The sequence below is a fragment of the Carcharodon carcharias genome, chromosome 15 (genome assembly GCF_017639515.1).
Source record: "Carcharodon carcharias isolate sCarCar2 chromosome 15, sCarCar2.pri, whole genome shotgun sequence".
Classification (NCBI taxonomy): Eukaryota; Metazoa; Chordata; class Chondrichthyes; order Lamniformes; family Lamnidae; genus Carcharodon; species Carcharodon carcharias.
The window spans coordinates 43,285,035-43,305,875 of NC_054481.1; the positions used below are offsets into that span (position 1 = coordinate 43,285,035).

The window sequence follows — 20,841 nt, forward strand, 5'->3', positions numbered from 1 at the left end:
GAGGCACTAGGATCCCAGTTTCTAACTGGCGGAGGTGTGTGGTTTTCTCTGTAGATTGCAGACAAATTACTTTGAGAAGTGACTGCAGTTCTGTTAGAACATTGGTGGCTACAGCCGTTTTTAAGCGGGAACTGCTTCCAGAAACAAGACCTCAACCCCAAGGTGATTGTTGAAGATGACCTGATGCTTTGCGGCCACATTATCATTTTTGCTGTCAATCTGTCTTGTTGCTTCTAGGCGGAGGGGGGAGAACCAGGGAAACTCCAGGTGAGAGCGTCCAATTCACTTCCAAGTACACAATTTTTTTCAGAAATCTTGAAAAATATAGGATCACAATTTTTAAAAGACTTACATTTCTATAGCGCTTTTCTCCACCACGCGACGCCTCAAAGCGTTTTCCAGACGATGAAGTACTTTGGTAGTGTAATTGTAATTTAGCTGTTCAAAACTGACAGTCAAGTCAATGATGCAAAGTATAACACCCACATTTTGGTCATTAAACTACCTCTGAATGTGGCAATATAACACACAATTTCGCCAAAGCCTCCTCTTGCAGATGCCAGTCACTCGACTGCAGAGCTCACTTTAATTTCCTTATGTTCCTTAAAAACTTTTTTTTTCATTCCCCGTGAATGTCACTCAAAATATTGGCAAGGTAACCGAGCTCCATCTAACAGAATCATTAAAGGATTGGAGATGTCCTAACAATCTGGACAGGACCTGTTTTTTTTAAATCCTTTTATTATTTACTTTCCGGTTGACTTTGCTTGATTTGGTTCTTCTTGCTGTGTTACAAGAGCGGGGATATCAGGGAGGGTAACAGTGAGTTTATAGACGTTAATGAAACAGGTAATACTGCCGGCTTCTGTTGCCAATTGACTTGTTCTGGAAAATCACTGAGTATTTTGCAGCCGGATAGATGACAGTAAAACACTGGTTTAAAGAGGGAGGTTTATTTCTTGGAAAGTGAAATAACACAAATGCAAAAAAAAGTTAATTAACTCTTTATTGTTGTTATTTTTTTTTAATCTTGAGGCAATACAGAAATATACATACATTCTAACACCAGAGTGTCCTACAGTATATCCTCACTGCAGCCTTGTACTGCCCCCTCCCTGGAAGTTCATTCTGTATTACGATTTTTATGGCATTTTCAATCATTTGTGATTTTACCAACGGATTCATTAAAAAGCTCTAACCCCTTCTATCACTGTGCAAGGTGCCGCCGCAGTCCAATGCAGAGAAAACTACCGACACACATTTCAAACGTTTGGGCCCAGTTTTGCAGCTCTTTCATATTTACAAATAAAACATATATTCCTTTCTTCCTCAAAACAAGTTTTAATTCAGAATCAGTCAACTGATTCCGGGCTGTATAGACCGACAGACCTAGCTCCCGAGTAAATGCCGAATTGTTACAACGTTTGAGTAATTTTAATGGATAATGTTGGAATTGTATGATTTAAAAAATGTGATTATATTAGCGACATTTGGAAAGACAAGTGGCTGAATGCTGTTGAGTTATTACATACTTTTTGAATTAAAATGTATTTTATTAAATATTTCTTGATCTCCCCACCACCCCCCCCCCCCCCCGCCCCCCCACCCCCCCCCCCCCACCCCCCCAACCCCACTCCCACCACCTTGTTTGACAGCAGAAGGCGTTTGCCTAAAGAGCATCTGATGAAACAACCAACTATGTGCCGGGATGCCTCCTTCAGTCTCTGCTTGTCCTGTATTGTCTAGGATCCCCTGTGGAGTCAGCGAACAGATGCGGCGAATAGCTCCTCCGGGGAACAGTCAATTATTTAATTATACAGGGCTGCATTCATTAAGGACGCAGGTCTGTTTCGTGCAGCCCCGATAGGAACACAACAGTTCAGCATCAACTCCTTGCCGACTGTGTGAACTGATGGTCTGTCTGTAATAACAAAGGGCCCGAGTTTACCTTGAACTTCCCATCCTGGCGCGGAGAAAATCCAGCGAGATGAAATTCCCAGCAATGTTATTACTGTTTATATCTTCCTGCTTGACTCACACTCTTTCGCCAACACACACACACACAAACACACCAATGTGCAATATTTAACTCTAAATTTTGGTCGTCCGTTAATCACCTTTGCATCTTTGACTCTGCATATTCATTTCCCCCTGTATGTAGATCCACATGTTTATAATTATGGATATCACTAGATATAGGATTGTCCTTAACATTTATGCCATATATACGTATTACTACAGTTTGACATCTGTGAGTCTATTGCGAGGGGCCTCTATTTCAACTGTTAACGCACTGTATATCTTTTTCATTTTTATTTGTGGGTGTCTAAACATTAATAACCTGGCGATTTAAAATATTGATATCACAGCGACATCATATTTCTGCCAGTGTTTGTACTTCCCCCTGTCCCTCTACGTTCACATATAGGTCAAAACATTCGCGTTCAGGCTCTTGGGGAGATCCATTGATATATTGTCAGTCCCTATAATGTTATGCGCTGGGTTATTGCGAGTTTTAATATCATGTACATGTATATATAGGGGAGGGCAGGGATGTTAGATTATGCCATCCATAAGCTTTCTGTTTTTCAAATATTACTATCAAATCACTATAAGGAGCCGTTTCAGTAGGGAGTGGGCAAGCTTTTGCATGTTTGATTTGGTTTCCTCACTGAGGAGGTGAGGGATAAATGTCGGTTCTGCCGCCGGCAGCCTCCCTAGGAATGCTCCCACTTTCCCGGGCTCTATGTTTAGTTGACCCAATCGAAAGCTACAGCTTTTGTTTGGAATTTTAAAACCAACTTTGATAGTAAAAGGCTATGTGCCTAGCCGAGATTGCTGGTCGTCATTTTGTTCACCTTGTTACCGAACTACAGGGGGACAGCCGATGTTAACATGATGCATGCTGCGCCTGGTGAAAGCCTCTATGTCCGAATTGGGACACTCTGGGGTGTGGGTTAGGATAAAGTGTAATAATAGCGGAGCGGAAATTGAGGAACAAGAAACTGAATATTATTAATATAAGCAGCAAACAGAAATAGACCGGGATAAGTATAAAGATTTATAGATAACCTGATGAATAACTGAACAGATACCATAGATAATATGCATTTAATACAGCACGCCTATATACACTGAACGAGAATGGGTTCTGTGCCTTCATACAGGGAGACACTGTGAAATAGATAAGTTAGTAGGAATACTCGTACAGTAAACACACATTTCCTCAAAAGCACTTATTTTAGGCAGGTACTACTTTTCAAATTGATTTTAAAAATCGAGCTAGGTTTGGGAGTAGTTTAAAGGTGCAATTTCCGATTCCAAATAGTTGCTTCACTTCAGGGAGGTGGGGGGGTGGGGGGGGGGGGGGAATGGAAATAATTGGAGAACTGCTATTCACAGCCAGCGTCTGGGGTAGCGATGTTAAAATACTGAAGCTAGCTAAATACTAAAGTGGGACCAGAAACTTTTTTTCCGAGTGTGTGTGGCGGGTAGGGGGGGAGGGGGGGGGGTGGTTGGGGGAGAGCGGTGGGAGTCACAGTTAAAGGGCGATGTAAAAGTGGTCCTTTGAAAGGAGGTAATGATTGAAAAAGTAGAATGTTCCGTGCCTGCGCCTAATGATTGCGAGAACGTATTCCTGTCAGTGATGAGGGATAAACTCGCTCAGTACTTTCTCTTTAAAAAATAAGGTTACTGTTATTATTAAACTCTACAAGGCTGAAGCATTGCTCCGGGTTGAAAACAATCCTAACCCTCCAACAACGGAACAACATCGGAGAGGCATTTGTCCTATTCGCTGTCTAATTTCCTGCTCTAATGATTGTAGCGCTAAAGATGCTCGGTCATTATTAATTATAGTTTTATATCTAGATAAAATATACAGCCTGTGCAACGAGTCTCCGGCACCCACTTCTTGCTCCGCAATTAGTTTTCTTTCTTTTTCTGTCGGTTGGTACAGGATCGTGCCTTTATGTATTTCTAAAGGGATTATAATCTATATTTCATGTGCCGCTCTATTTTATAACTCATAGTCACATTTGAATGAGGCTATTTTTCTATCTAAAATCTAGACGCAGATCTGGTTGGCTCTTTGTATCTTTATTTTCGATTTATTTAATTAATTCTACCCCCACCACCCCCAACACCCACCCCCCCCCACCACCCCCGCATTTCGCTCTCTCTCACACACACATAAACCAATACACACAGTACCTTAACTTTATGTTCTTTCATAGCGCCTACCTTTTAATGAGCCGAGCCCCATTTGTTGTGCTTGACAGTGGGAGTAATGGAGTGGTGAGCCCCAGAGACTACCACTCCCGCGCTCAAACACCCAGCTCCTCGCTGCCTTTTAGTTCGGAGTTTTTTTTTAAAAAAAGTTCACAATGTTATTTTGGCCGACGTGAAATTCCCCAGTCCCGAAGAGTCAATTGGCACCTTCACCGATAATGTGCAACCTACAAATGAAAGAAAGATGTTTTTAATCCTCTATTAATAATTATACAGCTTGAAGACAACAACCGTATTCAAACGTCTACATTTTGTGCCCATTATTCTATTGTTTAACTACGTGCAACTATATATAACTTCGGCATAAAAGCGATATATATAAAGATATAAATTACAGACGTAATGTAATTCGGGTCACACCCTACCACATGACAAAGTTGGCAAAAAAACATAAGACACAATAGATACATTCGTGTTTCCAATGGAACATTTTGCGAATTATCTTAGTGTCTTCGGCGGCTGAATGCTTTGGAGGCAATAATCCCTTATTCAAATAACTCTGGCTGTGGAATTTATTAGAAATTAGAAATGTTTTGCGCCTAACATTTCTTTCCAACCTAATACTTGTTTACACAAAACCTCAACCCGATCTTTATTTACGTTTGTTTATATCATTGTCCGTGTCTGCCGATTCTGAATTACTTTATTTGACGTGTGCTCTTGCAAGATTGAAATGGGCATGGATCCTAATGTGGGGTTGCATTTCAGGTAGTGCTGAGTTCCCAGTTACTGGTGGTTAATGGGACTCGGGTTTTTGTGTGTCTGAGTGTGTGTGCGCAGAGTGCTTACACCGAATCCTGAATCCCCGCTTCCCCTCCATTCCTTGCAGGCTCCCCGGAGCACAGGCAGCCCTGGCTCTGCCTTTCTCTCTCTCATCTCATCTGTCTGTTCGCTCCATCGAGCTGATTAACAAAACGCCAAACGCAACTCTATTCCTTAATTCCCCAGACGTCAGTGTCAATCAGCTTTCAGATATATATAGCTGTGGGCGACTTCTACCTCCAGTAAATCCGCAGCACTATACATTGTTGGGGGAGGGGAAATACAGGCTTTCCAGACACACACAATGTCCTGGCTACAGTGTCTAATGCAGCCGTGGGCCCCGTCCGTCTCGTAATAGCACCGAAAAAAATGTTTCGGGACAAGGCTATCTAATGTTATCTATCAATATGTCCGGGCCAGAAAGTGGAAGGCAGAATGTGACGAAATAAAACATACGAGTCCCATATGTATTTTGAATACAGGCAGGTCGGTCGATTTGAGGACGGGTTATATTAAAAAAAAATGCAGATTGTGTGCTCAAATCGTATTAAAGTTGCTTAATTTCCTTCGACGTACCCCTTCTTGAATAAAAACAAAAAAAATCTCCCCACTGCCCTTCCAATTCCGAGGCAAAGCCACTTACCCTTTAGCAAATAAATAACAGGGTGCGAGAGGGCTGGGAGGAGATTAGCTTGATCTGTCTTGCTCGTGTGTTCATGTTGAGATTGAAAAATAAATCTCCAGGATGCCCTTGAGAAACGTCTCGGCAAATTCTCCATTGCAACGATTCGCTCAAGCTGAAAAACAACAAGCTAGTAACATTGAAGGAATTTGCTTATACAGTACTTAGAAGCCCAGCTATTGAAAGGAAAGGTCATATTTAATCTGACCAGAACAGGCTTGATGGCTGCAGACAATAGAGACAATCCCCCATTTTCCCCCCTCCCCCACCCCCCTTTCACTGCCAATAAAACAAAAGCCGACCATATCTTTGTTGCGATAAATGAGATTTCCGAGATTTTGGGTTTTTTTTAAATAGTCTCGCCTGTGCTAAGTAGGAATCCGGGAAATCTATAAATCGTCGAATCGGTTAATGAAAAAAAGAAATATATGACGGTGCAAATCATGTCCTCGACCCTTCTGATCCCTGCTTTCCGGAGGGAGGGCTTTGAGCCGGGATGAACAGCTCCACAGCTTTCAGGCACATTTACACAACACCCAGTATTCCAGTCAATCGCCTCCCACTCTTAAAGCGGGTACACACACACACACACACACACACACACACACAAAATTGAGTCCGGTCCTCCTGTTTCACTTTATTGTTTTTTCCCCCCTATTCCTTGTGTCGCTTCATGAGCGTCCATTCGCCAGCAGATTTGATCCTGGGCTGCGGTTTCCGCTTCAAAAATAAATGTTGTGCAACCAAAATTGAGCTCGCCTCTGGTTTCTGGCGGCGGGACTGCGCGCAGGTCGCGTCTGAAACAGGGTGGCGAGGCACATCGAGAGCTCTGAGGCCACTGCGCAGTCTTTAATTCTCTGGCTGATTTCACAAAGTGGAGATTCGGGGGCTGCTGTTGGTGCTCAGCAGCCAAAGCTTCTTTCTGCTCGGGTTTGTGGCGTTGGGGGGAGGGGGAAATGACAGTGAACCCTTGGGATTTGAGTGGCGTTTCGGGGTTAGAAAACAGATACAATGTAACAAGAAAGCCAGTTTGGAGTCAATTCCACATTCCTGCCAAGCAGCAATATGTGTGGATTTAGAAACTAAAGGCCCGGAGATTATTGTAACTAAATAAGTGTAAACAATGGAGCAAGATTAAATAAGATACTCAGAGAGGGAGTCGCGCACTATCATTCTCCAGGTTTCAATGTTTGACTAGTTAACAGTCTGGGAAAGGGGATGCAGGATTTTAAATCGACTTGTTCCTCTGGATTACGCACGGGTGACATGACAACTTTAATAATCGAAGGACAAAGAAGGCGCCTCTTCACTCGGGAACACCCACCCCCCCCCCCACCCCCCCAACCCTTTGATTTGTTGTGAGTTGATTTAGCAACAAGCCCCTCCGCGAGTGATTCGAGCCAGCTTGGTAAAGGGAATGATTGTAATTATTCCAAATTACAATGCAAGCGGCCCTCCAGCCACAGCCACGGCGATTTTCTGTTTGTGATTCATTTCATTTTCTAACTTCTGGAGGAAACAATAGAATTTCCCAGTTCCCAGCCTGTGACAGATTGCCGTTCCCAGCCTTGGTTTGATTTTCGTTTTTACAGTGGCTGTTCGATTTAAAACAAGGGCACTCCTTGAAGGCAGTCTGGTCCAAAAGACAATAATTTCACATTAAAAGTGGTAAAATAAATGTGGCCCATTCTGTTCGCCTTCAAAAAGCACAAGGCGTCTTGTAGTTGGATCGAATGAACCCGGTTTTAATCCAGACAGACATATTTCACAACGTAATTATTTTTAATATCGCGGTCATTCACACATCCTGACCCTAGCATCCAACTCCTTAGCAATACCAGTGGCTCGTCGGGCACTAGTAGGTCACAGTGAAAGGCCGCATTTAGTCCGAGATTTAAATATGTTCGTGTGTTGACGATGGAGCTAAAAATGAGGACGTGCCGAGTCATTAGAAAGAATCCCTTTTGCTTTTTGTGCTCAAGATCAAACTAAATTGGGCTAAAAGTCACATTACAGATCAGTTTGGCCTCGGATTGAGAGAGAGAGAAAGAAAGAGAAATCGTCGCTGGAAGGAAAGGGGAGCGTTGTTTTGTGAGTGGATTTGCGATTCCGCCTCCCCAGGGGGACATGTGACCACGGGGCGGCGATTTGCATAGATTTTGGTGTCGCCGCGCTCCAGACTCGCCTGCGAGTCACACCAGAGGGCCCAGGGTCTCCTATCAAGGGGGAGGGTGATTGAGCCAGCCAGCAACCACCCTCAGCCCCGACACAGAGAGACCACCATCTCACCGCCTGCTCCGAACTCCATTCCTACGTATCACTGCTCCTACCCAGAGCATTTGGTAGGGAAACCCAAACAGCAAAACAAAAAACCCTCACCAGTTGTTCCATTTAATCGCCAGTGTTTCGCAGTTACACTTTACTCTGTTTTATGAGCCGCTTGTGTCCCAGTAAGTACTCCGTGTGTGTTTTGCGCGTAAGAGTGATGGTTGTGTGTCGCGGCAGCCGCTGAATCCTGTAGAGAGTGGCAGAGCCACTTCTGCTGTGACCCCAGCTGGATCCGAGTTAGCATTCGCCTCTGCGATCAGCCCAATGGCTTTTTGCAAGCAAGTTCAGCCTTCGGGGGGCTAAGAGGAAAACAAAAGGATTTTTTCTTGAAAAATTATGTGTGTGTGTATGTTAAATAAAATTTCGTGTGAGACTTCCTCACGCGAAACGTACACGCGTTGTGCAAACGTTTATAGTTATTTAAAATCCAACAAACACCCTTTAAAAAAACTTGGCGCAAGATCGCTTTGTTAGACGTGAGATTTGGTTTGCCTGTTTCAAATAGTTATGCTCCCCCCTCCCCCTTCCCCCCTCGTCTGGCTTTTGCTGAGGTTGGCATTGAGCCAAAGCTCACTGAAGCTTGACTGAGCATTGCAAGTCTGCAATGAAAATGACATCCCAGGCTCCGGCGTTCCTTCCTTCATCTCGGCACCATGTTTAAAAGGAGATAGTTTTGAGAGAGAGAGAGAGAGAGAGTTGGGGGTTGGGGGTGGGGGGGGGGGGGGGGTGGCGGATGGATGCAGCATCTGCAGGTCCATGCTTACCCCGATTCCGTGCTCTGTAATAAAGATTTCACACGTGGCACGCAAAGCGGCAAGCTAGAATCTGAAAGTGTGTGTGTGTAGGGTAATTTCTTTGCGGAGGTTTATTCTCAATAGTATCTTCCTCCTTTTAAAAAGTACTTTGCCAGAAGACAGACCACAAAAGCTTGTCTTTCTCCGTTGAAACGTGAAGAAATCCCAGTGCAGTTTTTCCCTCTTAAAACCTTTCTCAGACACAATAACTAGCTGGGGACGCGGTCTGACTCGATGCATGCTAACCGAACTGGCAACTTGAGTGACCAGCCACCCCCCCGCCCCCCTCCCAAAGCGATGCGATTGTTGGTCTCCTGTGGTGTTTGACCCCATGCTAATTATTTTCTGTGTAGATGTTCCAGACTGTATGTGAGAAGCTGTTAATGGCGATGCAGATGCTTAAATAAATTTCAAACCATGGAAAGGAATAACGAAGATTCCCAAATGTGTTCCGAACTTGTAAACTTCCAAGCAGGCGGCAGTTGGCATTGTGTAAATGCACAAAGCGTACACAATCTCTGTTTATGTGCGTGTGTGTTTGTGTGTGCCATATATCTACATGTAGAGAGAGAGAGACTTGTTTCCAATCAATTTCAGGTCAGTTTCACAAAGTTTAAATCAACCAATTTAATGGCCGAACCCTGGGTAATTAGAACGCTTCGGAATTATATCGAAATAGCAGATCGTGAAAGGGTTTGGTGGGATAATTTGAAACAAAGGTGGTCCGGTCACAGTATGCTCATTAAGATCTCGGCACTAACCTATCAGAGATGGCTGTAATGAATTTAAATCTGGATTGACGAAGATCAGCAGTAACATACAGTATGCTTTAGTTATTCGTGTACAAACTATTGAAAATCGGTTAGGAATTCTGGCAGACAACATCATTAATTTTAAAAATGCAAGAAAGAAACCAGTTGACGAAACTTGTTACAAATTCGTATTAAGCGATTTGACTTGCCTTGTTCACCCCTCCCCCCACCCCCAGCACAGCTCACGGGAACAGACGCTGTACACGCGTCCAGTTATTTTTTGATCACTCACAATTCTCCTTCAACTCTTGTCAAATATTCTCCAAGGAATTTCAAATGGAAAACCTACCACTACCGTCCTTTCCGTCTGTACTCCTGTAATATGGGTCACTAGGTTTGACTTGCGCTCTGGGACAGTCGAAAAGGAATGTTCTTAACACAGAGCTGAAGCGAAGGTAGACCATCTAGATATTTACCAAGTCCCAGAACGCTCTCAAAAATCAATTTTCTATCTGCCTGACGACTTCATATCATTAAATTATTCAAAATGCATCTTTTCTCACTGGCAGTTGGCATGATTAAAGCATTGTGCTGAAACATTGTATTCGTTTTTGTGCAACCTTAAATTGTTTCCCAACTAGACTCAGCTTTTGCATAACAATGGAACAGAGTACATTGTTACTATGTCACCAGTATTAGTATCTTCTTCGTATAATCAGTATTGGCATTTTCATACTATATAGTCAGGCCGTGATCAACCCCACCCTCAGCCACCAAATATCTTTCAATCCGATTACATCAATGGTAGCTCTTAATAAGGTCCCAAGTCTCAACTATTTATTGTAAGCCTTTAATTCTAGCGCCAGTGCTATAGAACACGAGGTCGTCTCGTTTATTCCCATATTGTCACTTTCTGTCGGGGAGAGTTTTATGACGACACTCCAGTACTGATTTTCAAAAACAAAATAAAACTTTGCATTCGCTGTAACGATGGTATTAAATATATTGCCCTGGAATCTGAAGTCACCAGGTTTCAGGTCACGACTAATCCCTAATTATTTTTGCACATTTTTGCATTAAGTTATTCAGATGAAAGTACTGTGCTTAAATAATAAGCTGATTTACGTTAGAACCTTTGGGTCAAAATCAGATTAGATGTTTCATATAAGCATTAACAGCATCAATTTCTGTTATTTACAATGTAACTGTCAATTCAACACATATTACAGGGGCTGCTTAGATTACAGAGACTTTATACCAACTACGGGTTAAAATCGGGGTGCAGAATAAGTGTATCACAGTCGCTTTAACAGAAATTATTTATTTTTCATTTCACCTTTCTCCCTTTGGCTGTCTGTGATCGCTTTTGGTGTCTAAATACATTCGTTATTGACTTTAAAAATATCTAAATGCCGACTATACAAGATACTATAGTCAAAACTGCAACGTGATTGCAATGTTACTACTGAGGAGATGTAGTGAATGAATTCAAAAATCTAAAGGACGGCTGAGGCAGCAATGAGTAAACAATGCCTAATGATAATGAGGCAGCATTGTCTCGCTTTTCATTTTTCTATAATATATAAACATGAACAACCCCACTCCGAGAAAGAGAATAAGCTACTGATTACTAAATGTGTATTTTTTCTCTTTTCTCTTGAATATTTGTTCAGCTGGAAGTCATTCCAAATAGTGACTATATACGCTCTGTAACGCAAGTCATGAGTCTATATTTACTGGAACTATCTTTTCCTTTAAATCGCGGGGGGGGGGGGGGGGGGGTTAGAATATGCAACCATTTACAAAAATATCAAGAGTTAATTAATCAAACCACAGGGAAAAAAAACATACACGTTCCACATACTTGCCTGGTGACTTGAATTCTCCACACATTCAATTTTCCTTTTATGGGAGTAATTTAAATATAGATCGATTTCCGTGACATCAAAAGACCGAGGATCACCTCAGGTCATAGATGTCAGCGCCATATTGGCCTTCAGTATATGCGTGGATATTAAGTACAATTAAATGGATCACCAGGTAACCGGGCTAATGTAGGTAACACTGCACTGGTGCTGCAGGGGGCAAGTAATAAGTGCAGTATTGTAAAGTTTGAGTGAGCAAATGTCATCGTGTGGTAAAGACTAGCCGCATTTATCTGAAAGGGTGTGCTGTAATCTATACATTAGGAATCACACACTCCAGTTTATATACATCAAAGAATGACATGCTGAATGTTAGAAGGCGTTTATGCAGACACCAAGCAGTAAAGGAGGAGGGGTAGAAATACAAGACATAGATGTGCCTCTTTCTGCTCGCTTAAGAAATACTACACAGGCTCGGCTGCATTTTGCTTATAAGGAAACTGTAGAGAGATGGTCGATGCTGAATCTATTCTCCCGGAAAGTCGCGATATTTACCAGATATCTAAAATAATGAGAAAGGGACTTGGGGTGTTGATTCAGACTATAAAAGTCGGTAAAGAGTTAAAATTACTTTCATCGTAAGAAAAGCGAGCAAAAGTGAAGAATGTAGCTAAAATCGGGCTTTCTTGCTCCAGTTGCTTTAAATGATTGAACGTGGATTGATATTTGTCTTGGAACATCCCCATTCTCCCGTTATCCCGTTTTTTTTTTACATTTTCAGTTACTCTCTGGCTCCCTGCTCGTATTTTAATTCTCCCGCACCGTCCATCCCCCAGAGCCGCTTGATACCGTGTCCTATCTCTTTCTCTATCTATCTGTCCTTCTCTTTCATTCTCTCCTCACTCAGTTTTTACTACTCCCACATGATTCATTCCCAGGAAGCAGCTGATATCGGGCAGTCATTAATAAACAGATGAGGCAGTTCTCTACCAGCATGCAAAGTTCCTTTTATTCCCTGTAATAAATCATATGCTTGCAGACAGAGACAGCGTGGAGAAAATAATAAATACACTTGAAAATGCGTTTGTTTTTTTTTCTGTCGCTTTGCAACTTTTCCATTTCAAAATCTCTACATTATTTATTAGTTGTGTAACAGTGCCTTAGGTTACAATACTGTTTTAAGTTATTTTTAGGGGAAGGGACTAACGTTTATCCTGTAAACCATTGTTCGGTGCTCATTATTTTAAGAGCAGGATTTTAGAAGATGGTCTTTCGGCGGCCGCACACTTGCTGAGGATTAATGCTTTTTCATGTAGCGAAGTACACGACTGTCTTAGGTTCCTCTCCCACTATCTTGGGAAACATTCTATGGAATCATTCAATTCTTTATATAGCTTCAAGTCTACACATGACCATGGCGTTTAAGTGAGGTACTTGGGTTCTTGGGGAGTACCTATGGAGGTTGTAACTATGCAGAATGCGTACACTGAAATCTATTGCACCATTTCACCACCCCAAACCGAACCCCCAGCCCCAACAATCTAGTTTGTCACTTTCGCGTCAGTTTCTCAAGCTCCCGAATCAACCTGTGGCTCCCACAGAATTGTAACAATTTGCTCTCGGCTCCAGAGCTGATGCGGGAACATGTAAAAAAGCATAAATGCTAACTCGGGGTGAAATGATCACAGACATTTAAATTCTCAAGGGACAATATGCCGTTTGTTCAACTTCCATGCGCAAGACTTTTAAAGGAACAAGTACACAAAGTGAACCTCTTTAACTCTAAAGGGACACACAGAAGAGACCCTGTGCTGTGAATATAAAATGCTTACAGTGGGTAATAAGGTTTTCGCCAGCATGTTCTAACAAGCCCTAAACTCAAGTCAGGATTTGCACTGGGGGCAGGCACTGGAGAAGCTCTGTTGTCCAGCGTTCTGTGTCAATTAACAAGAAGCTCTTTTATAAGGAGCCAGAGGCTCTAAAAGAGATTGTTTGCTTTCCGATTTCAGAGGCCGGCTCGCGTTTCCAATGATGGAGCGAAGCATGTGGCGTAAAATTCGCCCTTAGCCAGGTCTCTCCCTCGCCTTGATCAGGGTGCATACAGATCCGAGGGCACTTGTATTCAACATTAGCTCACCCACCCCCACCCCCCCACCACCACCACCCCTTCCCCGAACTACCTCATTTTTTTATTGTTTGTGAATCACTCCTTCCCCGTTGTCGAGGGGGATGCTGTTCGGAGCACAAGCTGATTTATGGTCCTGAGGATAAGGGGTGTTCTCAGTATCCGACAGCTGCTCCGCCGCTACCCTGACACACAGAATGCAGATGAAGAAAGTAAACGCGTAGAAGAGAAGTGGAGGCTACAGTAATGTATAAGGAACCCGGCACTGGTAACTTGCAACCGTCTGATGTAGCTAATTTAGACTGTTAACTATTATTAGCAAATGTATTCGGGTGCGTTTAATGTGCTCATCATTATGGTGATAAAATAGAATTGCTGGAGTTGGTACATAAATCTAACAGGGGTCCTTCGGGGTTGAGTTCTGCTAACGATAGGCCAGAATGATTAAAAACTCAAATGTTCGCAGTGGGTCCAAAGTAAGGCACAGGCCGACCTGGAATTCATGACTGCGACCAGGGGCCATTATAGACAGGCGCCTGCTATTGCCTCGATTCTGGCTGGTCGGTGGCATTTTAACATTTAGGCTTCTTAATGTACATCTTTGTCAAGACGTGTTAAAAAGTATTGGTGAGCTGCTCAGCAATGAGCACCTGTCTCTCTCTGGACAGACTGGGGAGGCTCCGCCGAAGGTGCGTCCAGCTCTCAATTTGTGATTTGGTTCTGGTCGAAAGTATTAGGGAAGAAGTGTGCTTTCTAAACTGTTCCCGGTTCATTGTGTTTCTATTTATTCTTCGATCATGATAAAGAAATGTAAGGAAAAGTTGGGGGCGGGGGGGGTGGTAGCGGGGAGGGAAGCATTTCGTAAAGAAACGGATCGCTTATAACAGTAGGAAACTAACGATACACTTGCAATGGTTTTAGTTAAATGGGGGACACAGTCCAATTATCCAACAAACATTATCCTGCAGTTTTGGGAAACATGTTGTATAATATTTGGTAGAGGCGGTAGAATTTGTGGAGGTGCTTAAGAAACTTTGCATAAACTCAATGTGACTCATAAAATAACAGCATAATCTTTGGAAAATGTTAGTTAAAGAAAAGGGGTCCTTTTGCGATTCAGGTGCTATTTCTGCAGACTCTTCAAGTAATCTCTAGTAGACCGATTTAGCTAGCTTGCAAACTTTAACACAGGGAATATCAGTAACACGAGCACACGCTTGCATTGAATCATATTTATCTATTGATGAGAGGCTGTTGTCCAGCGCCTGCAAAGTCCAGTTTAATCTCCGGGCGGAAATGAAAGTTTTCATTCCCAAAAGCCTGCTCTCAAATCCCCGCTAAGCTTCATTCCACACCCCACCTCCATTTTTTTTTACACAAAAAAAGGTTTTGGAAATCCAGGTTTAAAGCGGAATTATTCAAATTATTGTCTGTTTTATGTTCGGTGCCAAAATAACGCGTTGCAGAAAGTAGCCTATATAGATGAGGCCATCAGTGAGGCATATATTTACTAAATAATCATATCGTACTAGTCCCAGTCTCTGACATTCACACCAGTGGCTCTCACACATGCATTTTGCTTGGCTTACTGTTTATTTGACTTCACTAGTGCAGCCCAGGACACAAAGTTGATTGATTAGCAGCCGAGAGACCACATCTTTTAATGACTGACTCCCTTTTCAATGCTGCTGTAGGCCGGGGACGCTCTGATCTTGGCGCTCTCTATTCCCACAACGGTCGTGCTTTTTGATTCAAGGATGGTGCTGGACTAGCCCCATCATCAATGTCCACTCCTCGCTTCGAAAACTCTCTTGGACAGAATTCCCTTGGAGGTGGATTTTGAGAGAGACCTGTCTTTATATGAATGCAGTATGTAATTGTACCGGGAGGGAATGTTCCCCACTTGACATCTCCCCTCACTTCAAGGATCGTTCAGAATCCTAAAGTCCTTTTGTTAAACGGCTTCAAGCCCAAACCTGGAAAATTATAATTCATTACAAAGTGTAGTTCCTTATTGCAGATATATTTTTTAAGTAGCGTTTAGCGTAGTTCAGGCCACTTGGAGCTAAGGTGAGCACAGAATAGGCAGCAAACGCCTCCCCCATAAACCCAGCGTGTTGCTACACGGTGGACGGGTGATTTTTCTTATTAATGTGTATTTATGACACCAGAACATGATTTCAGCTTAGGTATATTACAGGGATTCAATTCGCGATGTGGCACCATAGCCAAGACAATTTGCCAGAGGAAACTCTGCACGTTATCAGGGAATAAGTATAATTTTGTCCAATTTCCTTACACATCTCTCAGTAAAACAAACAGAACGCGCTCACGGCCAGACGAGCTGTTAATTCTCGCACTTCTTTCTTAAATAGTTTTAAAGGCCCGCTATGAAATATTGGATGGCGTATGTGGCGGGGCCCTGGATAGTTTACTGTAATGTTCGCGCACACTACTGTAATACAGACACATACATGGGAGTAGTTCGGGCTCCACATTGGGAGAGTTGAGGAAAGTTTATCTTCTCTTCAACTGTAACCGAGGTTACAGAAAAACGTCCAAACAAGACACAGAAAGAATTGTGTCACAGACTGATTTGTCGACCGCTAGATTATTTCATTATCTCTGTGCGCTGCTTCGTTTTTATTAAGGCTGAAAACACGCCTCGTTTTGCCAAGCCCTCCCACCGTAGTTGAATGTGAAAGGACAAACACAATGGCACCCTTATCTCCAGATACCCTCGGCCAGCTCTCTCGGGTTACGGTGCGGCCTGCAGAGAGGCGGGTATTGCTCCGCAGTGACACGGGCGGCGATGCGCTCATAAATTGCAAGGCATCACTTCGCAGAATCGACCGCAAGTTTGCCAGAAGTGTAAAACAGACATGGTCACGGACGCTTGCATGTTTTGCTGTATGTTCCGGGACGATGCCGGCGCATGTTCACATTGCAAGTAATACGGAGCGAGCAGTGGGCTGATCAATGTGCAGCCACATTAAATTGCGTAGGGTTAGATTTATCTTAGCAACCAAACACGCACATTCTATTTATAATGCGCTTTTTTGTTGCCTAACCGCGTCCCTCTCTCTAATATGCTGAAGGATGCAAGAACGCGGTCAGTGTTTTAATTCAGATCGATTGTATCGGAGCTAGACGGTGACAAATAGATGGGTTAAAAAAGAAACAGCGACGCCCTGACATAATTTACTGTGGTCAGTCCAGTGAGATTTATTGCCCCATTGCAGCTCTGATCTCGAGTTTTGTTTGCAATGCAAATATCCGGGAAAATTAACTGATCGAAATCAATGAGCGGCCAGACACACACTCACAGAGAAAATATTACATTTACTTTAGCAAATATCAACGGTGAAAAGTACTTATTATCAACTGCGTCCCAAGGTTACTGAATATAAGTCCACAGATAAACCACCTCTACCCGCCCCGCCACACATACACACACACACACACCCAATGCAGCATATCTTAGTGCAAAGTTCATGTGGGTTTTGTTTTCGTGAACGAGGGCTTTTACTTCTAAATGCAAAAAACTGAACGGGCATTTCCGGAAATAAACGGCTATTTTTATTCGTGATAAAAACGTGACCGCTATCTTGTGCCGGGCGAGTGGTCTTATTGGGAGTTCTGAAGGGGGAGGCAGAGGTTGAGAGTCCAGTGGGGTGTGTTTGGGGAACATCTCGCCGCATGTATGCCTGCTGCAGAGCCCCATGATAATCCTTTCACTCGAATTCCTCTTCTCGAGCCTCAGCGATTTAGTATTACAATCAGGGACATTATCAAACGCTATGTTGATTGACACAAGGAGACCTTAAGCAGAACACCAAGGACGTGGCGGTCTTTGAAATATTCTTTCATCTGTAAAAGTTTCACCACAACCAATCGAATTTTTAAACATTTTAGCACAACGTACGCTGCGGTGACAGATTGTATTCTCTGAATCAAAATCTGTGCCTGCTCCCTGACGGCAGACATTTTTCTTAGAAACTACCATTAAAGTGCAAACTAAATGAGCGTACGATTAATTTCTGATTGTATAAACTCTACTGAATGGACTGACTAGAAGAGGAATGCGATTTTCTTCACATACTGTGAATTTCAATAGAGGGAGGGCAATTTCTTATAGCCAAACGACACCCTCCTCCCAAAAATCAAAGTGCAGGTTTTATCTTGTCCTCTGAAGCCAGCACACTGCTCTGCAACTTACTGACCTCTTGCGAAGAAAGGGAAGGGAAGTTTTAAAAGACGTTCTTTTTGAATAAAACAAATATCTTGAAAGAAGAAAAAAAACAATGTCTGGCCCCGCCCATCAGCCAAACCAGGACAAATTCTTTTCGAAATACGGGCCGAGCTCCCATCAATGAAATGGACGCCTGTTATGAAATGGACTGACTGACTCCCACGAAATGTATTTCACAATGCTTTCTAGTCAACTACTCCAGTTACATCATGCGACCATTCCATTAGTGCAATATATTGGATTTGAGTTCGGCTGCTTATGGGCAATATTCTAGGAGTCATTGGCTCTGTTTACACAAGGCTTTTCCAAGTGACACGGCTATATCACCTTAATATTAGATTTTGGCTCCATATTATTTCATCCTTTGATTTATATTTGCTCTAACCGGCGCCGAGGACTCCAGTCAAGTTTCGAAGTCACCTTTTTTTAAAAAAGGACAAACATCCCGCCTATTTAGTTTTAAATTGCACCTCAATTTGTTTTCAGCTTCAAACATTTAATCTCCGGTTTAAGCGGCAGCGCCTCTTTTCCATCTGCAGCCTTGTGTCGTTCATATAAATTCAAAAATCAATCACCTAACTAATGATCTATATACGGGCTGTCAGTAACCACACTGCTGTGATACTATTTAACTGGCTCTGAAAACCTTCCAAATGAAATGATAACAAACTCAAAGCAAAGGGACCCTTACCACTCTTTCTTGTGGATTTTAATACACATTTTGTCAGAGGAACGCACAAAGCTTACAATGATAGCTACCCAACTATTGACGAAAGCCTGGCAATGACACACTTGATTCAAAGGAATTAGTTGGCGGTGCACAATGTACAGACAACAGTCGAACCACAAAGCCCCTCCCCTCTCCCCAGACGAAAAAATGGAAAGTTAAGCATTTCATATGCTAGGACCAGAATGTCCCGTCTTAAAACACGATCAGAAATGTCCAGTTGAGGCCTTTGGGAACAGAAAGCTATTTGTCCGACATCCGGTTTCCTCAGTTCTCTCGCTTTTTGGTCGCTGAGTGTAGCTTTTGAAAGATTCTCCGTGATAAAGACGTTTGTGTGTGTGGGGGGGGGGGGGGGGGGGGGGGAGGTGGGGTAAGAGAGGAGAGAGCCCATGTTCAGTCCATCAGCTGTTCGAGCTTCATTCGGTGATGAGACGTCCAGGGATGTTTGTCCGTATCTTCCCCAATGGATTTGCTCTGAAGGCGCCAGCAGACTGGGCAATTCCTCACCCCCCCCCCCCCCCCCCCCCCCCCCCCCCCCCCCCCCCAAAACTCTGATCTAGCAGCGTTCACCCTCCGGCCACTTTTAATTGAGGGTCGGGTTGTGGGGAGTTTCGACTATGCTTTCCCTCAATTTCTTTCCTGCCTCAGTTTTATGTTATTTCAAATCTTTGCCGGGCAACGACTTTAAATTTTCGCTGTTTTTTTTGTTGGCACTGGTGTTTTCATTATATATAAAAGCGAAAGCTGTTTGTGGTTGAACGCGGAGAAATGGAATGTGTTGTGTAAACGGGGGAGAGGGTGCGAGCTGGAGTTTGTGCCCCTGCAGTCGCCGCACATTTTTCTAACTCCAGCGCCCTGCCACGTGTTGTTAATGTCCGCCAGGGATTGCATTTGCCAGCAAAACTGTAACTGGCCATCGAGAGCTTGTCACTGAAGCAATGCTATTTACCGTGGCATGTTATATATATATATATATATAATAGCCTTCAAGTCAAGGACGAACTCCCAACTAAATGACTGCATGGAAATCATATAACACAATAAATATAGCCGGCTAACCTTGCAACTGTACTTTGCCCTTCATTCCCCATTCCTCAAACATGGCTCCCAGCTGATCGAGTATATTCTCACTTAATGTATTAAAAAGATGCAACCACACGACTACAGTTCAATCAGTCATCGGTACCGATGACGCACTTCAGGTTTAAAACATTAACATCCCCCCTTTTGTCGATTTAAGGCAATCGAGCACTCCGTTAACACACAGAAACATGCACATTTACTGCGCGTTATTAACTAGACGATTTAATGTTATACATACCTAATCACATTACAGCTACTGCTGCATCCAAGTGTTTAAAACAATGAGTCACACACTGTGAACAAAATCAGGAAAAGAGAAAAAAAAATCACACGGCGTGCTAAACGTAACCAATTGCTTTAAGATCCTTGATACACACACACACACAAAGAATGCACGGAGCTGGCGTTGCATTTAATTACAAGCTGATACGATGCGTTACATTGATTTTCTACATTTTAAAATATATCAACGTTTTTTTCCCGTTAGAAGAGTAAGGAAGGGGGAACATGGTTTGGAAGGAAGCTGTCAGTCAATACTGCTCCACTGATCATTCACAATCTTCTGCATTCTGCTGCTGCCATCAGTCAATCCGCAGTAATTCTCCCTCCCCCACCGCCCCCCCCCCCCCCCCCCCCTCTCTGTGCAATCTCTCCCTCTCTCGCTTTTTTTCACGATCCTGTCGCCAATTTGAGACAAATACAACGTTGATGAGTCCTCCAGAAGTTGCTTTTCTTTCATTCGAGACGCGATTGTGCCTGGGAGATATTCAGATGAGCTCTTCCAAACATTCAGGCGGTTGTTCCCCTGGCGCTCGGGGAGCTCATTACTATTTTAGTCTCTTTCCTTGTGTTAGGGAACTTGAGAAACTTGAAACTGCCTTGGAGAAAAAAAACAGGGGACAACAACGGCGAGGCAAAGTAGATGGGGAAACTTGAAACTCCTCGCAAGGTTCTTATTACTATTTTGATCATTCACGAGAGAACGGGGGAGCCTGGAAACGGTGCTATTCTGAGTACTATTGTAATCGTTCAATGCCGGACAAAGGATCGCCTTGAAACCTCCCGTACTCTCTAATTGGTTTTTCAGGGACGTCGCGAGGGGTGAGCTGGCCCCGGGCCAATCAAAGGCGTGTTTACATGGACTGATTGACAGCCAGACCAGCCAATCGGGGGCTTATTGA

The 20,841-nt window shown here is 43.2% G+C and overlaps 2 long non-coding RNA genes across 4 annotated transcripts; one reads left to right on the forward strand and one right to left on the reverse strand.

The window, feature by feature from the left end:
• Positions 1-1,634: 1,634 nt before the first annotated feature.
• On the reverse strand, positions 1,635-20,274 carry LOC121288308. 3 transcript variants are annotated; one of them, XR_005945361.1, is made up of 5 exons: positions 19,899-20,274; positions 8,114-8,361; positions 5,696-5,849; positions 4,243-4,457; positions 1,635-1,921 (listed from the first exon to the last, which is right to left on the reverse strand). It is a non-coding gene; the product is annotated as an uncharacterized LOC121288308 (long non-coding RNA). The 3 variants fall into 3 exon arrangements; XR_005945360.1 differs by lacking the exon at positions 8,114-8,361; XR_005945362.1 differs by lacking the exons at positions 8,114-8,361; positions 19,899-20,274 and adding an exon at positions 19,637-19,708.
• LOC121288309 lies at positions 7,768-10,160 on the forward strand. Its single transcript, XR_005945363.1, has 2 exons — positions 7,768-8,184; positions 9,210-10,160. It is a non-coding gene; the product is annotated as an uncharacterized LOC121288309 (long non-coding RNA).
• Positions 20,275-20,841: the final 567 nt, after the last annotated feature.